The sequence below is a fragment of the Vidua macroura genome, chromosome 9 (assembly GCF_024509145.1).
Source record: "Vidua macroura isolate BioBank_ID:100142 chromosome 9, ASM2450914v1, whole genome shotgun sequence".
In the NCBI taxonomy this organism is placed as follows: domain Eukaryota; kingdom Metazoa; phylum Chordata; class Aves; order Passeriformes; family Viduidae; genus Vidua; species Vidua macroura.
In genome coordinates, this window is record NC_071579.1 from 17,468,428 (window position 1) to 17,488,273 (window position 19,846).

Consider the following 19,846-nt stretch of genomic DNA (forward strand, 5'->3'; position numbering starts at 1 on the left):
GAATATAAGTTTTTTCTAAGCAATTCCTTTTGGAATCTCTGAGCCATTGTTCTGTAAGGCTCAGTTCTGTACTCCCTCTTTATGCTTTGAGCTCACACATTTATGTGGGGTTAATTTTAAACATGCAGGCCTCTGGCCTTCAATATGCACGTATGTATGCATTTTCAGAAACAGAGCTGTAGGAGAGATTCCCATTTATTTTGATAGGAGTTCTGCCTGAATGCAGTTTGAACTCTTGTGTTACTAAAGCCATTTTTTGACACTCCAGTTGGACTGTTGTAACTAGGGAGAAGTTAATTCAGTGAGAGAAATGTGTATTGCAAGTTTTGCCACATTTTTCAGAGGAAAACTGTTTTCTTACTGCTGAATTTCCTTAGTGATGTAGATTTAAGTTTACTTCATAACACATGGAGTAGCTGATACATAGTTTAATGTCAATATTAACTAAATTCTGTACTGTTGCTTTTGCATTATTTTGCTTCCTATAAGTGTGATTGAAGAGATGGTACAAATCTTCAAAATACATATTTTATGTTATATGCACCATTGTGAATTATTTTATAACCATTCTATAATTTTTAAAGTACTATATAACATGGTATTTCTTTGCTGTATTGTGATTTTTGGTCATTTTCTTACAAAATCAATGAGGATGATTTTCAGTACGTGAATAGGGTACAGCTATTGACCAGGTGTTTAGGAGTGTGTTTGAACTGTGCATATAACTGTTGGTCAAAACCTAATGACAACCTAATAACCTTATTTGGCTCACACTTCCAGAATTTGGAAGTCAGTTTTTAATAAATATTTTAAGATTAAGGTTGCTATTTTAACATAATATAACACCTCCTGCACATTGGTTTGCAGGATCTAATGGAGACCTGGGCTTGTTGTATTATTTTGTGGTAGTGTTGCACTTACTGGCATGAATCTAGATACTGCAGTATCTGAACAGAACTGGGTTTTGAGGTGAAAGAAAATCTTAAGGTGCAAAATTTCATAATTTTGTGAATAGTGCATGAGAGTTTGTGAACTACTCTTCAGCAGCGCAATGTCTTTAAACAGGTAGAGGGCAGGGATTAAGATTGATTGTTACAGGACTTTAGACACATTGCAGCCAATGCATCAGAATTCCAAGTATACTTCACCTACAGGACTGGGTATGATTTCACTGGAAACACCTTCCCCACGTGTTTTCTGTCTGAATGAAGAAAATGATCTGACTGTGGGTTTGTACTATTGGGAAACATATGATTACTCCAGTTATAGCCTATCTTTAATTACTGTGATGGTTTGTATTATGTTGCTTAAAAAAGCACTTTAATTTCAGAAAACATTGAACTGGTTTTACCTGTATCAGTACTATCCCAGTATGTTGCTTTTTGAAATTAGAAATGTTTAAGAATTCCTGAAAATTCATGTCACTGGTACTAGGCTCTGTCACACTGGCTCTGTTCTGTAGCAGCAGAATGCGAAGTCAAGCATGCAATCCTGAGCCATGAGATGACACCAAGTACAAATCTGTATAAAGGGCTGGGGAAAGAGCACAATGTGCGATACTTGAGGTGGTGGATAGGAAGTCCTCTTGGATAGCATTTACCTTTTTCCCCACATTTACACACTAACATTAAAAGTATTGATGAGATAGAACAGAGTCCTGGATGGCTCATAAGTCCTTTCAGTATATAACAAAATACTGTAGTATTGTATATCTCCATCTGTTTTAGTACTGGTTTCCTACAGGAACTTAACTCAGGCCAGCTTACACTTGATAATTTCTGGACAATACTAAAGTAGAATAGATTCAAACTTTTACCATGGAGTGAAAAACCCTATTTATCTGTTCCTTGACTGTCCCTGAGCAGAGTTTATCCAGGATTAATATTTTTTGCTAAAGGCATTAGAATCACTTGAATAATTCTGATATAAACTAAGTTTGGATCATCTTATTCTAACACCTCATCAGCCAGAGTAATGTGATGAAAAATGTAACTAGTTACTTTGTCTGGGAAGATTAGGAGAGTACTTCTTTAAAGTGATTGGAAAACCTCTCATATGTGTGAGGAAAAGAAAACCTATTCCATTTTTACTGAAATATGCAGAGAATCTTTAAACTGTTATAAAGTGGTCCATTATTAATACTGAGCAAATATGTACCAGAAAAGCACACAGAAGGTATGTAATATGAAGCAGATGCAAAATATTTCTTCAGTAGTATTACTTATTTTCTCTTACATGACCCTTATTTGTATCTGCTTTGTAGGCAAACCATTTTCTTTTGAAAAAAAAAAAATCTCAACTCATGCTTCACATTTCTGCTACAAGAAAATGAATGTGCCTTTAAAATGCTACATGGAAAGAATTTTTTTACAGCCCCCCAAAGGGTGGACTTAGCTGAAGAAACTGAGGAAGAAAAATTAAATGCATCACTGACCCAAATGTTCACCGTATTTGGGTACTTAGTCTTTTGGTTCTGATATTACAAGCAGGTTGATACAGCCCACAGGCTATTAACTAGCATGTAGAAATGAACCATCTCTGAAGTATTTAACATTTATGCAAAAGCATAAATGTCAGAGTTAATTAGTAAAATAGGTGCAGCAACAATTTTACATCTGTAAAAGCTGATATAAATGAATATTTTAATGATGTAATGATGTATACTAAAGCTCCTGTGAGTTTGAAAGCTATTGACAAGTTCTTTTATGTACTTAGTGTACTACCCGCTCAGCAGTACACTGTCATTTTAGAGTAATTGCCCAGCAAACTTTTAAAATGCTGTCACAAAAAAAATTGCTAAAACAGAGGTAGCTCTTTAATTTGTCTGTCACTTTTTCTGTCACTCCTACTGCACTTTATGTTGAGTGCAAGTTTAGCTGTCACATTTGAAGTTCTTCCACACATTTTTACAGATTGGGTTGAGGCCAAGTTACCAATTTGTCCTACAATGTTAAGGAAAGTTTTAAATAAAAATATTTTATACACACTTCTTTTACTTGTACACATTAATACAGAAGAATGGGAATTATTCCTCCTATAGTTGGGGAAACTGTTTTGGATTTGTAAAACAGTATGAATTTCACGTGAGATGATGATTTCTCCATAGCAAGTTGTTTCATAGGAGAATGTATGTGTGTGTGTGTATACATGTTTTCTTATATATATATAATACAGCTGCTTAAGGCTGTTGATGTTCTGTTGATGTTCTGTCCAGGTACAGGTTCTTCAAATGAAGATTTTCTGTTCATAGAAGATAAAAAGGCTACAGTGGGAAGTTTGAGAACAACTTATCTCAGACTTAAGTGGCCAGGATGCTCAGCTGGAATGTGAGAGAATGCTAAGGGAAGAACTAGAACATGCCTGTGTGCACTGTATTTTTATAGTGTTCTCTGATTTATTCAGATAGGAAACAGTAAAGCATCTGGAAGCTCTGAATTTTCATGAGATGGGAAGATTTTTCTTCACAGTTCTAGATCTAGGAAGTTTCTTGTGCATTAGCTATTCTTGTGTGATGCTGGAGGCAAAAACATAATCCATTTTTTGCGTATTTTCTAAAAGATTTTATTTTCTGCTTGCTTTTTTAGGGAGGCCCTTCCAAGCAATAAGATTCCATGTTATCTCCCAGGGCAGAGTAGAGGTATAAGGCAGCTATGTCAGACAGCAAGTTCTATGCCAAGAAATGGGGAAGAGTTGCTTTAAGGCCAAAAGCTAGTTATGCTGTCATCAGACTTCCATGGAGTTAGCACTGTATTTTGCTGGATATTCTGAGATTGTGATCAGGAAGTAAGAGGAACTGAGTCTGTTATCCTTCTTTTAAAAGGAAGTTAACTGTGGCATATATTTCAGACTCCACAATTGAAATTGAGTGTAAAATTCTGAATTGCAGCAACATGATCAGCTAAATGCTCTTACTGCTAGAAAATGGTTTGTGTTGTCTGAATACCATCACAATTGGAAACTGTATTAGGAGGAAACAGCTGAAGTTCATCAACACATGGATCACTTTTTTTTTTTCTTACTCCTTAAAGACTTTTCATATTTAGTTTTCATACTTTTTGAGGGTAAAATGGTAAAGAAAAAAAATACTCTTTATAGGATTTCTTTTTGATTTCAATGAAAGGAAGGTTGCATTTTGATTTTCACCATCATTTAATTCTCTTAAGTAAATATTTGCAAAAATAAAAATGAATAATAAAAAATATGAAGAGCCAGGTATGATTTATGCATTTAAATGATGGAAAAACCCCCTTCTTTTAATATACAGAGTTACTAACAGTTTACACATTTGACTGTAGGGGGAGTGAATATTCATAATAGGAAAAATTTCACAATATGAAATGGCAGTAGTTACTGACTATCTGTAGATATCAAAGAATGAGCACTGGCACATTAATAAGGAACTTAAAAGCAGATCCACAGTCTAACATCTTAGGAGCTATAAAACTACAACTTCTACATGAGTCATATGTTTGAACTACAATCTATCTTATAAAATTTAGCTGGAACACATTTTTCTTGACACAAATGAGTATATTAATTTCCATAAGATATTATCTCTTACCATATATTTAATTCAGATTCTCTTTTTACTCCCACTAAAATAATTGCTTACAATATATTGACTTGATTTTATATGGCTAATTAGAGCAGTGGATGGAAAAAAATAGGTTTGCAGGTAATAGTGAAATTAAATATGTTAATCTGTAGCTCAGTGCACACATTTTGTATAAGCTTTAATTTGCTATATAAATTATAGTTCTGCATTTATAAAATGCCCTTGAAAGAATGTCCCATTTTTTGAATACTAATACCATAGGGAAACAAATATACAAAGCTTTAGCTATAGGCTATATTTGCATAAATTAAGACAACTAGTCAGTCTGAATATCCAACTGCAGATACACTTTCAAAAGATATTCTACAAAGAGTTGGTAGGACTCTGTGTATTTAAGATTTTCATTCAGTTAGCAATGTAGCAGCCCTTCATAATAGGCAAGTACATTTTAAACAATGAGGCATAAATAGTATAATAAATAGGCTGCGCTTTATCAGCTAGAGCACAGAAAAATTATTTCAAAGGGCTCTGAACTAATTTCTCTGTGAGCTGGTAGCAAATACGTCCACTACTGGTCTGCTTTACAAGTTTATTCTAGTAAAAGCTGGTATGACTCTCAGTGTAGCTGCCCAGTGCAGTGTGTGTATTTTGTGACATGACTGCAGTGACACATGCTATTCTCCACATAGATTTTGGTGACCTTAGCTAAAAGACTGGTAGTTTCAGGCTTTTAAGAAAAAATCCTCACTGTTTAGAACACCCTCTGTCCATGTGAATTCAGTTAAGAGTTACTAATGATAGAGAGAAGGCAATTAGAAAATTTGTGATGCAGAGTATGTCCCAATTTCTGCTTACAGTGTTTTATTAAGAAGGACAAAGGCATATATATGGCAATACATTTTTATGCTTCTTTCATAGTCAGGGTGGTCAAAACATTCTCTCTTGTTTAGCCAATGGCAGTAAATTGGGATCAAATCCTTAAATGTGTACAAGAACCTAAATCCTTTCTGTGTCCGGCTCAGGAACAGTATCTCTACTGGAGTTATACAGACATGTTGTGGAATGCATAGGAAACATTGCATGGTATTCAAAGTGCATCCCAGGGAATGTTTATTTTGAAGCAGCATCCCAATTCATTTTTATTTCCTTTGGCTCTGTATCAGTAATCAAGATCTTGTATGCTCTAGACAGAAGAAAGCATCACTGGTCAGAAAGTTTTTAATGAGTCTATGACTTAGCCATTAAATAGTGTTAGAGTATTTACATCTCAGCTACATTTTATTGCTTCCTTTACCATCTTAAGAGGCAGCAGTATGCTCTGAGTCTTCCCACTAGCTTCATGGCAGAACAGAAAACTCAGAGTTAATTTAACCTTCAGACTGTCAAAGTAAAATAAACATTTTTTTAAATGAAAATAGCTAGTCAGGAATAGTTCACAGTGAAGAACTTCATTTTTTATTCATTCTCTTCATACAAGGTGAAGATCATACAAGTGAATGCCTAATATTGTTCCTCTGAGGGAGTGTCATTGAAAGTATCACCTAGAATTAAATGGTTTGATAATGCTGAACAAGCCAGAGAAAATTGCCCCAGAATGTTTTTTAGTGGCACTACTATTCTTGGGTAAAGATTTTCCCCTTGGATTTTCTTCATTCTATATCCTGCTGTTTATGCAATTAAATAGTGAATTTAACATTCTGGCAAAATAACCCTTCAGCATCAGCTTTCCAATAAGATTATTGTGATTGTCCATTGCTCCTTGCTGTTACATGGAAGTTAGTATAGCGTGACAATAAATCTCCTTTACTAAAAAAAAAGCACATTGCATAACCAAATGTCACCAACTATAACTAAATATGTGACACTGTGAGCCCTAGAGAATTGGTAGAAGAAATACAGTCTCTAGTGATACTTTCATCAGTCTTTAAGAAGGTCAGAAGCTTATGTGACACCTTTATATCTGCCTTCTCCATTACTAATCTAGGAACAGCTACAGAATAGCAAATAAAAAGGAACATTTAAAATATGCAAATTGCCACAAAACTCAACTTAGGCAATGTAATGGCGTACGGTTTGAAGAGAAATCTCCCACAGGGAGAAATCCAACCCAGAAGTATGATAGAAGTCACATCAGCTGGCCAATTCTGAATTTTTTTTTTTTTTTTTTTTTTTTTTTAATATGAGAGAACACAGCTGAAGTTTACAGTCTTTAGGGCCAGTTAATTGTGTATGATGAAAAAGACCCAGCTGGAATGGTAACAGAAACCTTGTTTCACAGCAAGTACATTGACAGGTTAACTGTGACTATAGATGGAAACATGGCAGCTGAATGATGAAGGGAGTACAAAAAGTCTAACACAGCTTCCCAAATTGACTCAGCCTATGAAGATATTGGCCAGATTTACTGAGAGGCTCTGCAGATAAAACCCACCAACTCCACTTAGGGACAGTAGAAATCAGAGGTGAAGGAAGAATGAGCCTTAATCCTTTCTTCTCATTGCAATGAGAGCTCACCCAATCTGTACTAAGAGCAATGTAATTTTACTTCTGCCTGAAAACTGTCAGCTAAGACAAAGTGAAACTTAAAATGGAACAATTTCCTGCAAGAGTTGCTAAATTCTGTCAGTCTTTTTTTGGAACTCTGGGGGACAAAAACAGAGATATGCTGAAGATCTGTATTTTAGGATGCTGTCTGGATAGAGTCTATGTAGATGCAATACTGGAATGTTTGATGGAGCAGAACATGGGATTCATAGGTATTCTAAGAATAGGAAAGCAGAGAAATGGGAGAAAGGAAAGAAAAAAGACCCATTAATAAGAACTGTTATTGCTTTTATAAATCATAAGTTTATCCAGATGTTGCACAGGCTCAGGATCTCGGAATTAGTGTTTCACTGAGGTGAGAACTTAAGAACATTTTTAAGCAATATTTTGGATGGAAAGGCAAAGAATTAACAATACATTTATTCCTCTTCAAAGATTGAAAATATCTGAACTAAAACATGCAGACAATAGCAAACTAGAATCTTTTTTCTGACCAAAAGTGCTGTAGAGCATCAAAAACAATCACAACACTTGCCTCTGATACAGAATCCTTTTAATTATTCAACAAAAGTCAGGTCTTAAGTCAATGCACCTGAGTCATTAGACTGGACTGGACTAAATCTAATTATTCCCAGTTCTACTGTCAGACAAAGATGTTTTGATAATGACTTCTAACAGTGTAACAGTGATAGCCCTCAAAAAAAGGAGGAAATAAAAGATGATTCTTCAAAATAAAATCAGATTTATGGCAACATATATTATCATCTGAGAACTGCAAGGACTACTTAAATCAATCAAATGTCTGCTTTTTGATTGTTAAAATCTGTGACTACTATCCTATTGAACTTCTCCATTGCTTCTTATTGTAAGGGATATTGTCAAAGCCTGTTGACACAGTTTTCAAACTTTCCACATTACAAGGCACATCACTGCATTTAGCCTCTGCTGCACTCTTTTTTCACACACTTTGACACTCACTTGTACTGTTGAACACCATTTTACACAAAATAATGAATCGTGATACTGAGGCTACAGAAGTAATTGTGAATCTGTCACACATTGCATCCCACCTTTGGGCTTTGGTTGAAAGAGAAGTCTGTCTGGCAGTGGAGAAATACAGAATGGAGAGAATCTTGCCTTTAATTCACTATTTCATTCAAGCTTTTTTAAAATAGAAATTGGAATGGATATCTGCCTTTTTTCAGGAGCTCCCACTTGTGCTTTACGGTTCACATGGAATCGGGTTTTTCTGGCGACATGTGTTTTTGACAAATATACTAAACTAAGTTTTGGGGTTTTAAAAAATTTGGAAAATGTATTAGTTAAAAGAATTGGAAATATTTTTTTTTAAACCCAGCAAAGCAAACCCTGTAGTAATTATGCTAAGCAGTGTCAGTATGATGAGATACATGCAAATACTTCAGCTGTGACTATGCTACAGAAATTCTGGAGTACATGATATTTGAATCATAAACATGTAGTACTCTGATTTAGCTGCTAGAAAACGTATATTTTAAAAATCAGAATTTTGCTATATAAGCATCAGAATTTTTTTCAAGTGATCAAACAATTTTTTATGACAATTGTTTAAGTTAAACATTAACTAAACTTTACCTCAAAACTGATCTAAAACCCCAATAATTACATTTCTGTTTGAGTCCTTACATGCCAAGTGATAACCTGGTATCAAAGTCTAAATACTTAGCTGTTAAGAATTCCATTAAACCCTCCTTATGTTTGGTTGGATCAAACCATTAAACTTTCCTTTTGATTTTGGTTTTCCCATCTTTCTATGATTATGATAAGTGGTATACCTATATGTCTGGATTCTATGCAAAGCAGAATTGTTCACAGTGATTCATATTTTCGCCTAGAGATTTTATTGTGAAAATACAATTAATTTCCATTTAATTACCATTGCACCCTAACTGTATAGTAGAGCTATTTGAAACTACATTTTATCAGAAAACATTGATCACTGATGAGAAACTATTGAATATGCCAGTTTTGAATATTTTTTTGACTAATTTCTAGGCTGGACTGTGGTAGAAAGCATGGAAATGTGCTAGCCAGAGAGAAATGCAGGTTCCAGTATCAACACTTATAAGTGTTTGTGCAAAAGATTCTCAACAAGTTCCCTTTCAGAATCACCACTGATCTTTGGAATATGATTTTGGCCCAAGAATGACTGATGATGTTTAAAACAACCTCAGCTCCTCAATGAGTCTTTAGTTTAGAAGAGGGATGAAAATATACTTTTGCCTGCCATCTGGGACACACACTTAAGCCCCTTCTCTTTATCCCATATCCTCTGTGAATGCTCTGAGCACTTGGTGTTGACTTTCAGTGCCTGTGGCCTCTTTCCTTCTTTTCCTAAGTATCACTCAAGGCAATCATGGCATAATCAGTTCTGCTACTGAACCTGACCTGTAACATCCTTCAGAGTGCAACTCCTGTCCTTCTTCTCCATGTGGAATACAGCAATACATATCATGAAAATGACAACACCAATTTTTGTTTTCTTGTCATTGTGGCTCTTTCATTATTTCACATCTTGGTAGTCATCACATCCTTTTGTTGACTCAGAATTTCATCAAGTTGAGAATAGAAATAAGATGAACTGGAACTCTTCCAGCTGCTGCTTTGACACCAGTTTGAATGTAGCTCAAGTTGTGAGTGACCTTAAGGTCTGCTATAAACTCCCAGTTCATTATAATAACTAGCTTTGACCCCCAAATACATCACGTCTATCAGAAATTGAATCCAAAATTATATTTTATGTTCACACATACTTTTTTAATGTAGTCTCCCTTGTTAGTGGCATCTTTGACCCCTACATTTACAAACCCCTTGGACTCAGGATCCTGAGTCCTGTTCCATGGTTGTTGTACAGTTTAGTGGGAGGACTCTTGGTTCATACAAAATTGGTTGATGTTTCTCAGTTCTCCCTTTGGCTCTTGCTGTTTGGTGCTTATGTGCAGCGCATGTGCTTCATTGATACACAGCCAAAAGGAGGATCCCTAGGTTCCCTGGCAAAGTTGCTGAATTCATAACACTTCTAAGGCTGCCCTGACTTACACTGGGAACGGAATTATTCCTTGAGTACTAGATGAAAATAAAAAAAGGATAAAATTAAAAGCTATCTTCCTAGCTGCAAAATGTAGATTTGTATTCTGTATAGTGGGATCTGTCCCTATTTCCCTAATGAAACAATTCCCTATATGCCTAATAACACAATAAAACCTTTTTCTTTCTTGCCATGCAGGTCTGCGGGTATCCATCAAGCTCATGAAAAAACTGCTCATTCTAGTTTGAATGGCTTAACTGCTTTGGTATGTACTGAATGCAATTTACCCATGAGATCTTTGTATTAATTATGATCTATCAAACTGTATGTCAGGTGTATATAGTGCTGTACATAGATTTAATAACTACGTTTAAACAATTATTCCGTATCAATGCAAAAGGAAAGATGAAGGGGATATACTTGCCACAAAGGGCAGAGAGTCTTCTTCATGTTTAAGGGAGTGAGGTGGCGTTTTTTTACCAAATTAAATAGATGGAACTGCAGTTTTAAAATGCTTAAAAATGCTTTTTGGAATACTTTCCTGTTTCCAGTGCATAGTGTCCACTGCCAGCCTATGCATCAGCTTCAGGAAGCAGCATAACTGTTTTCTCAATTTCTTTTTTTCTTCTTCAATCTGTGAAAAATTCCAGTCTTGTGAAAAGCACTAATTAATGCCAGTGAAATCTGTGGAGTTGGACCCTTGTGGGAGTAGCTAAATCAGGGTAAATTGAGTAGTATGTTTGAAAGTAGTATTTTATGCCTACCAACACTTGAGCCAGATAGCAACCTGGCCAACAGTTCGTACTTGTGGCACTTACTCTTCATCTGTGAAGAGCAGAGACTGGTGTGTGAAGTGTTGGGTGATGCGTTCTGTCATGAGGGGCTCCATCATTGTAAAGGTTCGATGGTACACACATGGCGAGGCTTAATCTTAGAAATAAACGTGTGCTGGTAGGATTGACAGGCTGCGCTGAAACTGCGGGTGCTCAGTGGCCCGAGCTAGACTTTGTCCAGTCTTGAAGGGCCCTACCAGGCAGTGACACATCGGGCCCTTGTCCTGGGCGGCTGTAAACTGCATTTTCTAGGAGAGGCCTTGGGCTTGCGGGAAGGTCGCTGATAGGACGCCCTGGTTTGCTCAGGGCAGCCTGAAGGGCAAAGCTTTGCCCGGGCCCAAGCGCGGGGCAGAGCGGGCGGCTCCCGGCGCGGGCGGCTCCCGGCACGGGCGGCGCAGCCTCGAGCCCCCGGTTGGCTGCCCCGGCGGACAAGGGGCACATAGGCGCTCGCCTTCGCTCCGCGGCCGCACGGCTGGGAAGCATCCCCGGCCCGGCGCTGCCCCCGGGACTGTGCCGCCGCAGCACGGGGCCCCCGGGGCGCCTCGGGCTCGGCGGAGCCGGGCTGCAGACGGCCCCGCTCCGGGGGCCGCCCACGGGGGCCGCTGGCGCTGCCACCGAGTCTCGGGCGGGCGCGGGACCCGGCGGCGGGGCAGGGCCGGGGCCGGGGCCAGGGCCAGGTGCAGGGCCGGGGCCGGGCTGCCGCCTGCTGCCGGCCGCCGCGCGGGTAATCACGCGTCCCCCCTCACTGCTGATTTGCAAGAGCAGATTAATCAGAGCGCGCGGCTTGATGAAATTTGCTGTTATTGTGCCCATTTTTAGAAACATCTTTTATTATCTTCATTATTCATTTACAGGGGACCGGCATCAATTATGCAAATGAGTTCACAGACTTTGCAGATTACTTCATTTGCCGCTATTGTTTGTGGAAATTTAATTATTAAATATTATTAAGCTTGCGTTTTCTTCAATTTTCCGAGGCTTAGTTTCATTTGATTTTTCCTCCAGCTGCTCTCGTTTCCTTTCAGTGCCAAAACAGCTCCTCATCAAAGCAGCTCTGGCATGTGAAGACCAAATAAAATCTCCTCAATTTAATAATTTTGATGTTAGTCCCTTGTTCTCAGCTGCTTGCTCAAAGCAATGCAGAGAGAAACGCAGAGCACATTCAATTTAATGAGTAGAAATTGAATTCAAGTTTGTTCGGAATTGACTTCAATTAAGCAGAGTCTTAATGATAAATTAATCTCTTTTCTTTATTCCCTAGAATTTGTTTTTCAAAGTAGGAAATTGGACTACATTGAAAGACCAAATAAAGAATACCAATTTTAACTAGATTATGGAACCGATAGCAAAATTTAATTCTTTATAGTAACGCACTTGGACAAATAGCATTCACTCTATGGCATGTATTATAATTTATATTCATTGTTACCACTCGCACTTTCATGGCATGGATAAAATGGCAGTTGAATTAAATATGGGCCTGTAATAGACTTCAGAGTTTTAATCTTTATTAAGAAACTCTAATTGAATGCATAATTAGCTTTTCAGGGTCTAGGAAACTAGGTTTAATATCTATGTGGGCTGAAAACATAGATCAGGCATTTTTTTAAGAGCATTTTTCATGAGTTTATTTTTTAGGAGAAATATCGTGTAACATGGCTTGTATAATAAGCCACATTTTAACTTCATTGCAAGAAGCTATAGAGGAGCAGTAAGAAGTTCTTTTGTGCTCTAAATGCCCAAAGACAGCTCTTGCATCCTGGGCTGATGGTGGGTAGTGCAACCTTTTTTCATTAGAACAAGTAGCTTGTCCCTGTCCCCGTTGAAACACATAGGCCAAACACGTCAATGCTTTTGAATAGCAGTGTGCCCTTTTCCTTCTGTGCTACAGTTCTACCATGCTTAGACACTGTAGTATCTTAGTTATTTTCCTCTGTGTTATTCTTGTGGTATGACGGCCATATGCTCTATATTTTTGCTATTTCAGAGAGCAACCCATTTTTTCAAGAGTGGAGAGTAATTTTGGGTGCCTGCCCTAGGTTTTCAAAGGTGATCAAGCATCCTTATGATGTCTTGAGCTGGCCATCTCATGCCACTCGTGATTTATGAAACTTTGATTCTTTTACATTTCTCCTCAGTGGAAAAAAAACCAGTTTACTGTGTATAATTAAACTTATAAAAATATCATTAGATAGGGGTTCTTTGAACCAAGCTCTGTCTCATATAGGCTTATATTTATGTATAAATGAATAAAATATCCACCCATAGTACTAGCATTTTAGAACTATTATGCAGACATTGTATCCACTGATGTCTTATGTATGGAAGGATTTTTTACTAAGATTAATTACAGATTCAGGAGGGGTCAAATTCTGTGCTTTTGGTTTTCAGTGAAGAGAGTGGGTAAGTTTGGCTAGCTGAGAAACATTCAGTCTTCTGCTTTACCTGCATGTAAAATCTGTGGTTCCCAGGCACTGGGAAATATAAAGCATTGGTATATATTGCTTTTTAAATAAGAAGTAATAAATTGAACAATTTCCGTTAGACACTTTTTACAATCTGCACTGGACTTGTGAGCACCTCCCACTGTATGTCCAGCACTGGAATGTTTCTCTTTTCCTAGAATTTCCTGTTATATTTTCTTGGTGTAAAGGGTCAAGGGCCTGCTAACAGACTCTTTGCACAGCACACAATTGAAAATATTTATTAATGCAACACATTTATTTTTACAGATCAGGGAGATTAAGTTTTACTGCTTTAAGGATACGCATGTTCCAAAGATTTGCTTCAGTTTTCTGAATGTGTTTTTCAGTAAATAGCCATTTGGAAACAGGAACCAACTTTCTCTGGAAATGCTAAAGAAAGTTTTGCTAGTCTTAACTTCGCATATGTTTTGGGGATATGGTTTAGTGTAAACACGGTGGTTCTGGGTTAACAGTTCTGGGTTAAAACAATGATCTTAGAGCTCTTTTCCGACCGCAACAATTCCATGAATCTGTACTTCAGAACTGCAATTATTTAGAAAGAGATTAAATGAATGGTTTTACAAGAAATTGCAGTTGCAGTCCATATGTAGCTGTGTTGTTCCATGTAGAAATCAGTCCCTGTGTTCCAGTAGACATAGACCAGATTTATAAAACCATTAAGGTGCTCAGAGTCACAGAAAGCCTTGTAGAGGTGAGAGATGTCAAAACTGCATCAGTCTTTGGAGGCTACATGTCCAATTGAACCTGGGTTTAGGGATGACATTGTAGGCGTCACACACACGTGTGTTCCAACAATTGATTACATTATAAAATATCTACAAAGAAGTCATTAAGATAGCGCTCCTGTTAGAAATAACTGTACTATAAGAGCACTGTGGTACTCCATATTCCCTTGTATATCCTCCTTGTAGATCCTCTTATCAATTTCTTCAGTGCAAAAGCATTAAAGACTTTTATTGCATATAGATCTTACAAGTTCACTTTAAGGTCTGACCATTAAACCAAGCTGTTTCCATCTATTTGTCATCATTTGCAGTAATGGTTCTCTAGTTTGGTGCCTGCCTTCTGCAGTCCCAGTGTTCTCGGATTAGACTCCTGTGGACACCTGTGCAGATCACACTGCTATCTTTTCCTTTCATCTGGAAAAGCCCTACAGGGCCCTATATGTGGTACAGTGAAACAGTTTCTCAAAGTTACTTGTCTTAAGTACAAAAGAAGACCATATGTCAAAACAACTTTTTTAAAAAAAAAAACTTAAAATTTCTTTCCCTCTTTCACGACTGAATCTGATCTTGGTGAGCATGTCCCTGTTGTTTCCTGGTACATTTTCCCAGGAGATTTGGCTTTTTTGAATCTCTATCAGGCAGAAATGGGATGGCTCCATAAGCAAAATTCAGCCAAAGCAGTAAGTTTCTTGGAGAGGAAAAGAGCCATAAAACCAATTTCAACTAGTGAGTATATTCTGTGTCTGATCCACAGAAATATTATGCATGTATTAATATGCTTTTTAAAACAGAAAAGTGAATGTTTTTACAAGAGACATTTGTCTCAATTTTGGCTATGCTAGGGAGGGTAGTTACTAGCAGATTTTCTAGCCTGGCTGGAAGCTCAAGCTCCCAAATTCTCAGAGAATGGTAGGGCAAGATACTGTAAAAGGAAATAATTTGTTTCTACAAGAAAGATGAAAAGGGAAGGTAAGATCACCTTCATTAAATTATCCTTTACCGAGATGGAAGAGCTCTGGTTTGTTAGTATTTACACACCTACAGTGAAAATAATTCCTTGCTCATGACAGGACTGTAGTGATTTTATATTCTGAGTTTATTTTCTGGAGATTTCAAAATAATAAATTTCTTATGATCAAGATTTTACAGGTTTTTAAATAGTTTCTTAATAGGCAGTATTGTTTTCAGTGCTGCTCTTTTCTACTTCATTTTTCTGCACACTCTTACAACAGTCCTGATAGTAAATGCATGAGGCAAGAGTAAGGTTAAGTATTCAAAAGGTATGAAATGTCAAACTTATAAAATCCCTCTAAGAAACAAGTCTTGACTACATTGTCAGCTACTATTTCTGAAGTACAGTTATTATATCACTTCAGATAATTCTGCATTTTGTGCTGTTGAACATTTTGTATATGCCAGAAGATCTGGCAAATCTATTATCTACTACTCCAGTCTCTATTCTGTTCTCATGGTCAGGGGCAAAGTATGGATATGCTGATCCTCCAACATTTGAGTACTTTCTAGTGAATAATTCTGTAAGTCACAGCTGCTTTGCAAGTTTATTCTACATTACAGGTATGATTATCCAAATTTCAAGCTTGGCAGATGATCTGGGTAGCTATATTTAATTAACTGTCAAGGACAGAACAAAGCTGTATTCTGGATGTATTTTTAATTTTCCAAGATGTGAGAAAACATTATAGAAATTTTTTTCAGCTGTATATTCACTGGTTTCTTTTCATCATCAGTTGGCCACTGTTGTTGCATAGTTTGACTATTTGTCAGATTTATCAACCAGCCTAAGAACATTGTGAGATGTGACTTGTTTTTGTAGGATACCTGTGCATGCAGCTAAGTTAGCTTCAAAGTAAAATCTCATCTCAAAATTGAACTTAAGGCAGCATTGCTGCTGCTTGAAAAACGTCTATAGTATATGGCTGGTGACTAAAATAAAGAAATTTTAAAAATTACTGAGGAAAGATGAAGATTTAATTACAGAAAAGTTTATGTCTATGTCCAGTCCAAAGACATATTGGACTATTATGGCAGTGAAAAATACTATATAGAATTATAATCTGTCTCTGACTTTGTGGGAGAAAAAGTATGATATTGACAAGCAAGTGATTATGTAATTAGACTGTACTGTAAACTATACAAAAAAGGTGTACAGCTGAAAAGATTTGGAGTTTCTGGTCTGCCATGTGGCATTCCAAATGTAGTTTCCTGAAAAATCTCAAAGTTGAAAATATTTTACTATGTGAAGAAAAAATATTAAAAAACAAAGTTCCATTATTTGGGGTTAGCCTTATCACTGCCAGAAGGCTTGGTTTCATGTGCTTCAAGGAGACCTTCCTCTTTCCTGTAAAATTTGATGCAGGTTTTATTGCAAAACACCTGTGCTTTTTGTGGAAGCTCATTTCAAACCTTCTTCAATAAGTAGCTTCCTTTATGCAGGGCTTTCTCTTGGAAGATGTGGAAAAGGACTGTTGAGAAAGTTTTCACTGAAGGGGAACCAGGGTCTCTCTCTCAGTTTTTGTGGGGATTGAAGTCTTGACTAGAGATAAGAGCAAGAATCAGGCCTTTCAGCCCCAGTGAAATACTATTTTCCAGATGGAGTAAGAGAAGTGGGGCTCCTGCAGCTGTGATATTACCAGGGCTCTGTCTCTATATAGACCTTTGGATTACTGTAATTCTATTGCTGATTAAGATTGTTAGCCTCTGTGTGGTTCACAAGCTGTGTAAGTGTGTCCTTAGATTCACAGTGTCTGAATTTTGCTTTCCATTCTGCCCTTCTAAACCAAAGACAATACAATTAGTTTTACTACTGATTTCAGCAAGCATAAGCAAAAGCATTTCCCCTGAATAAAAATGTGTGGGCCACTTGGAAACACTTCTTAAACAGCCCTATATAGAATAAATACACATTTTTCTCTCTTGTCCATAGCTGTGTCCTGAGAAATAATTTTAGTTGTAGCCCATGCTGAACTATCACAGTTGTATCAAAGTGTCACTGGTATGGAAATTTACATAATAGAAACATCCCTGTGCTCTTTATACTGATTACTTATCATTATTTTTTTTATCTCTGTTCTTATGGTAGCTGTGCTTAAAATCACCATTTCCATTGTTTGTGTTGGATGACCAGATTGCAAGTTACATTTTGTTATTGCTTACTGGTGGGTTTCTTACACCTTTCCCTGGAGCATCTTCCCTGCAGGAGATAGGATGTGAGACTAAATAGCCTGTGTTTCTGATCATGTTTGGCAGCTCCTGTGATCCTAAGTTTGTGTACTGTATTGTAGCTTTGAAACTCTTGCATTAGATGGGATATGGTTGTATTGCCCCGGGGATGCAAAGCTAAAGTACCAAAGAAACAAATTAACAGGATGTCACATTAAAATAATTTTTCTACTCTAATTTAGGTAACTAGATTAATGTGAGTTCATTTAGGAATACTTAAATATAACATAATCACATCAAATGATGTACAATATCAACAATAATTAAGGTAGAAAAATCAAATTTATGTAAAAAGGAGTCTAGACTTTCAGTGTTTGTACACCTCAAATACATCTGCTGAAAGAAAACAGAGTCAGAAAGGAACGCTTTAAATTCCAAATGATGCAGTGAACGTGACTTTGACTCTTGGATTCTTTCTGTAAGGAATTTTTAAAAATCTGACGTTGTCTTCTGGCCTATTTTCCATTGCCAGGACTGGTCAAGTCCTTCAGTCCACGTGAAAACACTTTAGAATTTCTGGTAAGTACTAAAGCAAGGTGACCACTACCTATAATAATAATTCCTGAAAATATGTACATTTTATGTGTTTTTTTAAATGTGTGTGCTGTGGTTCTATTTTATAAAATGTACAAATGGCACAGTACTTTTGGCATGGATGTTTTAACTGCAAAGCAAGTTTTAAGGATGAAATGCGGAGATGGGCTAGAAGAAAAAGAACCTTTCAAGCTTGTGATGTAAGTGAAATAGACTTAATATATGATTAATAAAGTGGAAAAACTAATTTTCAAATGTTTGTTGAAAAGCAAGGAATTACATTCACTGGAATAGGTCAGGTTACCCTGAGAGTACTAGCACTATTAATTCAGCCTGGATAAACAGCAAAAATATCTATTTTCATTTTCCCAGAACAGATTTCCTTATAAAGAAAAAAATCCTGTTTATCCATCCAGGAACAAAATTTTTTGGGAGAGTGTCAATGGTCTTTACTGTGTACCATTTCATCTTACTGCAACACAGTTTTAAAAATTATTATTTGATTATTAACTATGACTATTAAGTCACTTGAACAATGGAGAATTAAAGCGAAAACTCCAAATGAAACTTGATAGGTTTTGATGCTACATGAAAAGGACGAATCATCCATTGACTGATGACAACCTGCTGTTTGAAATAAGCATTTTTATTAAGACTTAAGGCTTAAGGCTATAGGCTATTGCATTCCATTGTACAGCTTCCTGGAAGTTTATCTAATTTTAGTAGTTCTATTGTATTGCACAGAATAAACTCAGTTTCCTGTCTGCAAACTTTCTCTCTGTAACTGAGCAATCAGTTGGCTGAAATACAAGCTATTGACATGTAAGAGGAACAGAGAGGTATTTAATCAAGACTCTGCTTAGATGGAAAATGAACCACTGCAGTATATTGCTCACTTCTCTGTGTAGTGCATCTTAATAGAGAATATTCACCTCTGTGCCAAAATTTTCATCATGTGAACTTTTGGATCCAGAGCTTCCAAACCCCTGTTTAATTGGTCAGAGAAATTCAACACTGAGCGTGAATATCCGAGTGATTTATAGCCTAATCATCACTACTGGTGTGGTAGTTTTGAAAAGGGTGAGATCATAAGCAAGCAGAGAATTTATCCTAATTAAACTATATATGTATACTGTGCCTAATACAAAAACAATCCAGAAGTAAACCAAGAGAAGTCATTATTAGATTCTGTTCCTCAAAAGCTTGTTTTGTTTGCTCTTAATGCTCATCTTATGAATGCTGTTGAGAGATCTACCCTTAAAATATCTGCTAAAGAAAAATAAATTATTGCTTGAACTTTCTTAGATTGCAGCCACAAGCTCTTTTAAAGGAAATGTTATGAAATAAGGAAAACTAAGACAATGGGTGAAGAAAACATGAGTCAGATTAAACAGGACAGAATGAGTTGGAGAATGTCAAGAACAGAGACTTCTGCTGAAGCTGCCCTAACTGTTCATGTGTGCTTGTCATGGTTTAACTAAGCCCCACACCCACACAGCCGCTTGCCTACTGCCCCACCAGCAGGACAGGGGAGAAAATCAGAAAAGTAATAGTCAGAAAACGCGTGGGTTGAGATAAAGACAGTTTAATAAGTAAAGCAAAAGCTGTACATACAAGCGAAACAAAACAAGGAATTTGTTCACCAATTCCCACAGGCAGGCAGGTATTCAGCCATCTTCAGGGAAGGCAGTCTCTATCAGGCAAAATGGTCACTTGAGAAGACAAAAAACTGTAACTCCAAGCAGGTCTCCCTTCCTTCTTCTTCCTCCAGATTTCCATGCTGATCACAATGCCATATGATGCGGAATATCCCTGTGATCATTTGGGATCCTGATCAACTGTCTTGACTATGTCCAATCCCA

General features: G+C 36.9%; 1 protein-coding gene across 12 annotated transcripts in view; it reads left to right on the top strand.

The window, feature by feature from the left end:
* The window catches only part of LOC128811770 (uncharacterized), a 499,902-nt gene that overhangs the window by 44,525 nt on the left and 435,531 nt on the right, over positions 1 to 19,846 (top strand). For all 12 annotated transcript variants that reach the window (XR_008438457.1, XR_008438456.1, XR_008438459.1 and 9 more), the window contains one exon: positions 10,365 to 10,431. The gene's annotated coding sequence lies outside the window, so the exon portion shown is untranslated. The remainder of the gene's footprint in view (positions 1 to 10,364; positions 10,432 to 19,846) is intronic.